The sequence below is a fragment of the Chiloscyllium plagiosum genome, chromosome 18 (genome assembly GCF_004010195.1).
Source record: "Chiloscyllium plagiosum isolate BGI_BamShark_2017 chromosome 18, ASM401019v2, whole genome shotgun sequence".
Taxonomy (NCBI): domain Eukaryota; kingdom Metazoa; phylum Chordata; class Chondrichthyes; order Orectolobiformes; family Hemiscylliidae; genus Chiloscyllium; species Chiloscyllium plagiosum.
The window spans coordinates 43794272-43801484 of NC_057727.1; positions in this window are offsets into that span (position 1 = coordinate 43794272).

A 7213-nucleotide genomic window follows, 5' to 3' on the forward strand; every position below is an offset into this window, starting at 1 on the left:
AGCTAAAGGTAGGGCATCCACCCAGCTTAACTTTGTTTGTGCACACACTTTTCCTATTTTTCCTTTTATGGACTGATTCATTCTTTTCACTTTTCCCTGTGACTGAGGATGATACACTGTTCCAAACACATGTTTCAGTCCTAAAGCTGCTTCAACTTGTTGCAGGTCTTTGTTCTTAAAATGTGTGCCATTATCTGACCTGACTCTCTTTGGAAACCCATGCATTGGAATGTATTGGTTTTATCAAGAATTTGATCACTGTTTTTGAGTCTTCCTTTTTCGCAGGTATCACTTCTGGCCAACCAGTGTATGCATCCTTCTACCAAAAGGTACCGGTATCCGTGTCCTCTCTCTATCATGTTAGTGTAGTCGATCACTATTTCCTGACCTGGCATTCTTGGAAGAGGGAATTTTCCCTCGTGTGGTTTCACTGTTAGTCTCACATTGTATTCTGTACACGTTCTACATTCCCTAATATAATTTTCAATCATTGCTGGCAAGAACGGATGCCACCAATATGTCACATATCTCTGCATCTGTGTTTTTCCACAATGTGTCAACCCATGAGCTTCCTGGAGCATGGAAGCTATCAAACCTGGGGGTAGGACTGGTCTACCGTCCGGTGACCTCCAAATTCCTTCTGACTCTGTGGCCCCTCTCTCTCTCTCCATACTGTTAGTTCGTGAGGAGAGGCTTTCTGCTGCTCTTTTATTAACACATTCGCATCGCAAGCGGGCAGTAGGTCATACACTGTTCTCTCTGTTTGCATCATTATATACTGTGGTGTATACCCTTCTGCTTTCTTTGCTGCTGAGTCTGCTTCCTGATTGCCCTTCGCTACTACTGTATCTGCTTTATCATGTCCTCTATACTTGACCACCGCCACTTCTGCAGGTTTCATTACGGCCTCCGCTAATCTTTTCATATCTTTTTCATGTTTAATTGGGGTTTTTGCTGCTGTTAAAAATCATGCCCTGATCCATTGACTGAGTTCTACCTGTATAGCCCCTGCCACATATGCAGAGTCGGTGTAGATATTTACTCTTTTTCCCTCTGACCATTCTAATGCAGCTATCATTGCCTGTAGTTCAGCCAACTGAGCTGATTCTTTGCCTGTCACTTCTCCTGTCAACACTTCCTCAAATCCCTCACTTGTCTGTCGCACCACTGCATAGGCTGCTTTAAGTCCTTCAGTTGGATGTCTGTAACAGCAACATCTGTGAACAGCACTTCTTCTGGGTCTACTAATGGAATTGCCTGTAAATCGGCCCTAACTTTGGTATCTCTCTGTACCCTTTCCTCACAGATGTGTGGCTCTCCTTCTCCCATGTTCTCAGCCATGTTAATTCCTTCATGTGTAAAAATTATATGTAGTGCATTCAGGATTTTCTCTAACCTAGTTTGCCGCAATGACGTCATTGTAAAGGTTGTTGAATTCACGTAGGCCACTATACTATGTGTCGTCAGTACTGTTAGTGAATGGCCCATGACTATATGTGCTACCTTTTGGAGAATTTTTGCTACCCCTGCTGCATGTCTTGTACATGGCGGGTGTCTGTCCTCTACTGGGTCAAGGGTAACACTTACGTACATCAGCGCCTGCCTGCCTCCCCCTTTTTTCTGAAAAAGAACACCATTAATTGTGTGTAATTTTTCAGAAATATCGAGGAAAAATGGCTCTTTGTAATCCGGGACCGCTAAATCAGCAGCCCGCGTTAAGGCCTGTTTGAGAGATATGAAACTTTCGTCTGCCTCCGTAGTCCACTGCAAATGGGCCGACAAATTTCTCATGCCTTGCTCATTTACCATGGCTCTTAGAGGGAAAGTGAGCTCCCATATGATGCAACGAAATGTCTGCTGTATCCTGCCAACCCAAGAAATGAGAGCATGTCTTTTACAGTAACTGCTTTGGTATGATGCAGAATGGAGGATCTATGGGATGGAGACACACCTGTTCCCTTAGCAGAAATAACTCTACCCAGAAAAGACACCGTTTGTCTGCAGCATTGCAATTTAACCCGTGAAACTTTAAAGCCGACACTATACAGGTGAAGCAGCAACGACTTTGTGGCTACCAAACAAGAAACATGATCGGGTGCTGCCAAAAGAATGTCATCCACATACTGGATCAATACCACCCCCTTTGGGAGCGTCAGATCCTTCAGCTGCTGTTTCAGTACCTGATTAAACACCACAGGCGACAAAATAAACCCTTGAGGGACCCCTGTGTAACGTAGTTGTTGGCCTTTGTAGGTGAACAAAAAAATGTCCCTCAAATGATCAGCTAGGGGCAAACAGAAGAACGCGTTGGCCAGATCAATGCAGAGAACCACTTATGGTCAGGGGTCAGCACAGACATCGCAGTGTAAGGGTTTGGAACTTGAACTTTTGGAGTAGAAACGACACTATTGATCCGTCTATATTTACCTGCATTCTGCTTCTCTACAGGTAAGATAGGAGTGTTCCAGGCTGACTGAGAGTGTTCTAGCACCCCTGCTGCTAACAATCCTTCAATTGTGTCGGCAATGCCAGCTTCAGCCTCTGGTTTGTGTGAGTATTGTCTCTGCCAAATCAGAGTGTGGTCTATTAATTCGAATGTGATTGGTGTGACATGTTTGCAGTAACCAACGTCCGTTGAACTAGCTGACCACAAGGTATCTGGTAGAGTATCAAGCATCGGTGCAGCCTGTGGATGGTCTGTTTTTTCCCTACCATGAAACCTCTCAATCTGCCTATGTTCCAGCAGTACCTTGTCAGTTGTCCTGTACATAATTCTATAGGCTTCCTCTGATGATGAATATTGTAAACCGGGTAACTGAGTCCACACCCAGTCCATTAGCGCCATCAAGCGTTTGGGACACAGGTCCCAGATCCTTGGCCTGATATTCAGCATGCACAGCCAATGTGACATGAGGTATGGCTTCTTCAGACATCTCATACCATTCCAACTGTACTGCAGTTAATTCAACAACACCCACCACACCTTCTTTCCCTAGCAGAATGCAACTGGAGGAAATATCCCATTGAGTCTCTTCTAGGTGCTGATAGAATGCATGCTGATAAATTTCATTATCATCTCTATCATAATATAAGGTAACATGAAGGGGATTTGCAGGAGGAGCATAGGGATGCAGCATCTGAACCCAGGGTTGCCATTGGTTGTATAAAGACTGTATGCCATTGTTCTGCCTGTTTTCGGGTTCGAGAATTCCCCAATATATATCCGCCTACTGCCCTTCTGCCGTTGGTGATGTGTCCAGTGATAGCATCATTTGGGATCCAGAGTGAATCATTGTCATAGAACAGTCGACGGAATGGCCATTTGGAAAAGTCACTACCAGTCCGTCTGGTCCACACAGAACCGAGACCCCGCATCTCACCAACAAATCACGTCCCATCAGATTCGCAGGGCATGCAGGTGATGAAATATACTGGTGACGAAAGGTCTGTCTGGCCACCGATGTGATCAGTGGCGATGTCAAAGGCAGATTTTCTGGTTTACCCGAGAACCCTACTACTGGACGCTGGAGAATGACATGTTTGACCGAGGTATGTCACAAGTGATAGTAGAAAATCTTGCACCCGTGTCAACCAAAAAAGACAGATTCTTGTCCATTACCCTCACTTGCATATAGGGGCCTGCCAACCCCACATGCCCCCGGGTTCTCGGGCCCCGTCAATATTCGTACCCCTGCCCTTCCAACATAGTTTGGGGGTACTGTCCTTGCACCGGGGCTGCAGCTGCATTTGGGACTTGATAAGGCTGAACAGCCTGTTGAAAAGGAGGCTGATTTGAGCGGACATACTGTCCTCGGATCAATCCCTGGCCTCCCTGGGGTCCCCACAACATGGGACAATTTCTTCTCCAATGCCCGGGTTGGCCACATTCAAAACAGATGTTGGGTGGCTGACCTCTGAGTCCTCCGTGGCCCCTTCCTCTACCACGCATTCCTCCGGGAACACCTATAGGCCTGCTCCCATACTGGGGGTAGTGTGGCATCCAATCAGGTGTTGGGTCTAAACTCGGCAGGTTGTTTTGTGGCAACGGCCGCTGAACCATCTGATTAGTCGTCTTTTGGAAGGCCTTCTTTGTATCATTAGCCTTCCTCCTAGCCTCATCGAGCTGTAACATCAGCAACTGTACTTGAGCTGACTCGTTGCTCTGTTTATCTTCATCCTGTTTTGTCCTGTAACGCTTCATGTGGTGCGTCAATTTTTTTCCCACTGTTCTGTAGAACAACCTGGGAGATCAGGATTACTCTCCATTGCCTCTTTTACTTCCTTAGGCATCCCTGCCATAACGGCATTCCTAAATAACGTGGTCTGTAGCTGACCCGACCCTGGATGGCTCCCCGCAGTATCTGTCCATGTGCCCTTACACCTAGCCAAAAAAGCAGACATATCCTCACCCTCCTTCATTGTGAAGGTGAGTGAGTGCATAGCTCCCGGTGGAATCGGGAATCTATCCCACATTGCCCTTCCCACACACGTGGCATGCTGCGCAAACGGGTCCGTATCAGGTAGTAAGGTGGTCCCCGCAGATGCTTCAATCTGCTGTATTTCCCACATACTCAATTGCTTGCCCAACAATGCTCTCCAATCGCCCATAGCTAACTTGTGCCCTAGTGTATATTGGCAAAATTTAGTCATCCAGGGCCCACTTCCCTCCATGGGTGGGGGCATTTTATCCAGGATGCAGTTCATATCAGTATATGTGAAGGGCTGATAAACATCCCCCATATAAGAGCCTCTGTAAATTAATGGCATTTGGTGGTGCTGATACTTCACAGGTTGCCATAATGTGTCTCTTTGACGCAGGTTGTAACTTGGTTCAGGTATGGGGTTCAGTGGAGGGCCATGTTCGGTATGCATTGTGAGTGAGCCTTTCAAAGTGACGGGGTAGGTGTTTGGGTCATCCTCTGTCAGGGATTCTTCGTCCTCAATGTCTGTACTATTTTTAGACTCCTCCCCATCCAATTTCTCTCTATCTCATTCTTCCCTCAAATCTCTCCTTCTGTCTAAGAACCCATCATCCAATAACTGACCTGAGTCATGTAATCTTCCCCTCTTTTCATTCTCAGCATTATATGGTGTCGAGTGAGCATCTGGCTCCTGCACTGCTAAACATCTCCCCTGTTTTGGCTGTTCTTTGTTTCTGCTGTGCATCATTGTCACCCTATTTGCTTCCTCCGCTTCCTTAACCCTCTGTTCAACTTCTAGTGTTAGTTTTTCTACTTTTCTGATGCTTTCTTCTACAGCTTCTACCAGTCTCTCTTTTACTACGTTGTACTCTCTTGTTCCTACTTCTTGCACATCTAACACCCCTTCTTGAACATGCATAAGTGGCATTTGTATTGCAGGATATGGGGGCGGTAATTGTACCCCAGGCAATTTAGGATAAAATGGCATGGATGGTCCGGCCTTTTCTGTCTCCTTTGCCGGTTCTGTTTTAGAGATACCACCTACTCTCTTTTGTAATGTTTCTTCCGCCATACAGGCTAACGTCATGTTGTGCAGATGAATCCTCCTCTCTTCTTTCTCCACGCCTTCTTTTGTCCACTTTCTTCTAACTAATATTGACCCTTTCTTTCCCTTCATGTGCTCTTCTACTTCTAATTTAGCTTGCTCTTCTGCTTTTCCTAAAAACAGCGACAATTTCTTCCTCTCCTCATCTTAAGGGACTTTGCCCTGTTTTTGTAATTCTTCCCAAATCTTGTCATATTTCTCCATCATTGTTTTTTGTTTGTTCTTTGCGAGCCCACTGACTAACTGACTTCTGGCTTTACCCCACTGCTGTTTTACAGGCAACATTAAATTGGAAGAACATCCTCTGTATTCTTCGCACTCTTTATCAAATTCCCCTTCCATTTTATGTAGTTTTGCTTTTAATCCTCCCGTCCAGTAGTCAGTTGGTTTGAATATAAATATAAACGAGCAACCAACCCAATCAGACACAAATCCGGTGGCCAGTCAGTTTGTATGGAGTACACCCGAGCAACTGACCCTATCAGCGAGATTTCTCAGCAGTTTCGTTGTCATCGTTAGGTTTCCACTGCCAACTCTCTCGCTGAGACACCACCGTCTCTGTCTTCAAAACACTACTGGCTTTTCTACCACCCTCCGTACATTCCCAATATAATTTTTAAAACTTACAACATATCAATCATAAACCAAAATTTGTGAGCGTTGCTTTTATGAGATCCTGTTCAATGGACTTTAAACCTCCTCACACTTAGGTACCTTGTTGCTTTTATGAGGACTCTCACCCCACAGGACTTTAAACCTGTACGTACCTTGTTGCTTTTATGGGGACTCTAACCCCACGGGACTTTAAACCTGTACGTACTAAACTTTGTTGCTTTTATGGGGACTCTAACCCCATGGGACTTTAAACCCGTACGTACCTTATCAATACTTTATCCACTTACTATTACTAAAACACTTGCAGTATAATGACAACAATTAATTTGGTATCTCCAATTGCAGAACTTTGATATAAACAGGCGTCTGCTCACCTTTTTTTTTATGCGGCGCCGCTTGTTGTTGTCATCAGACGTCAGTTGTCTGTTGTTTCTATTTTTCTCTCTTTTCCGTCACTTCTCTGTCTTCATCACGTCGGGGTCACCAAATTGTAGGACTTTGGCTCAATCTACCAACTTACTTTCTTCTATGTGAAAGCCCAGTCCTGCGTGTTCTTTAATGAAGCAATAGGAGAAGATATTCAATCTCACACTCTTAATTTATTTTAAACAGTAAGTGGACAAAGTATACAGAGCTCTGGGTCTAGACCTTTCCGTCCCTGACAAACTACAAAGTGTGTCAGTTCAAAAAGTAAGACCTATTCCTGTCTCTGACCCAGTCTTTTATACAATAAAAAACGTCATGCAATCACTGAGGTAGAATTATCTTCTGATTGACTGTTGATCTGACTCCATTCTCCGCCTCCCTGCATTCCTGGATGTTTGACCCCACATGACCTTTTGTCCGCGAAACGGAGCACCACGTGACCTCTTTCGGCCGCGAAACGGAGCATCACGTGACCTCCTCGCACTCTTCTGGGGCGCGAAACAGAGCATCACGTGACCGCCTCGCACTCTTCCGGGGCGCGAAACAGAGCACCACGTGACCTCCTTCTGCGTGCGTTACATAGGCTTCCGAATGCAGAATATATTTACACTCGCAGCCAGCCTTCTATTTTACAAGTAAGCCATAT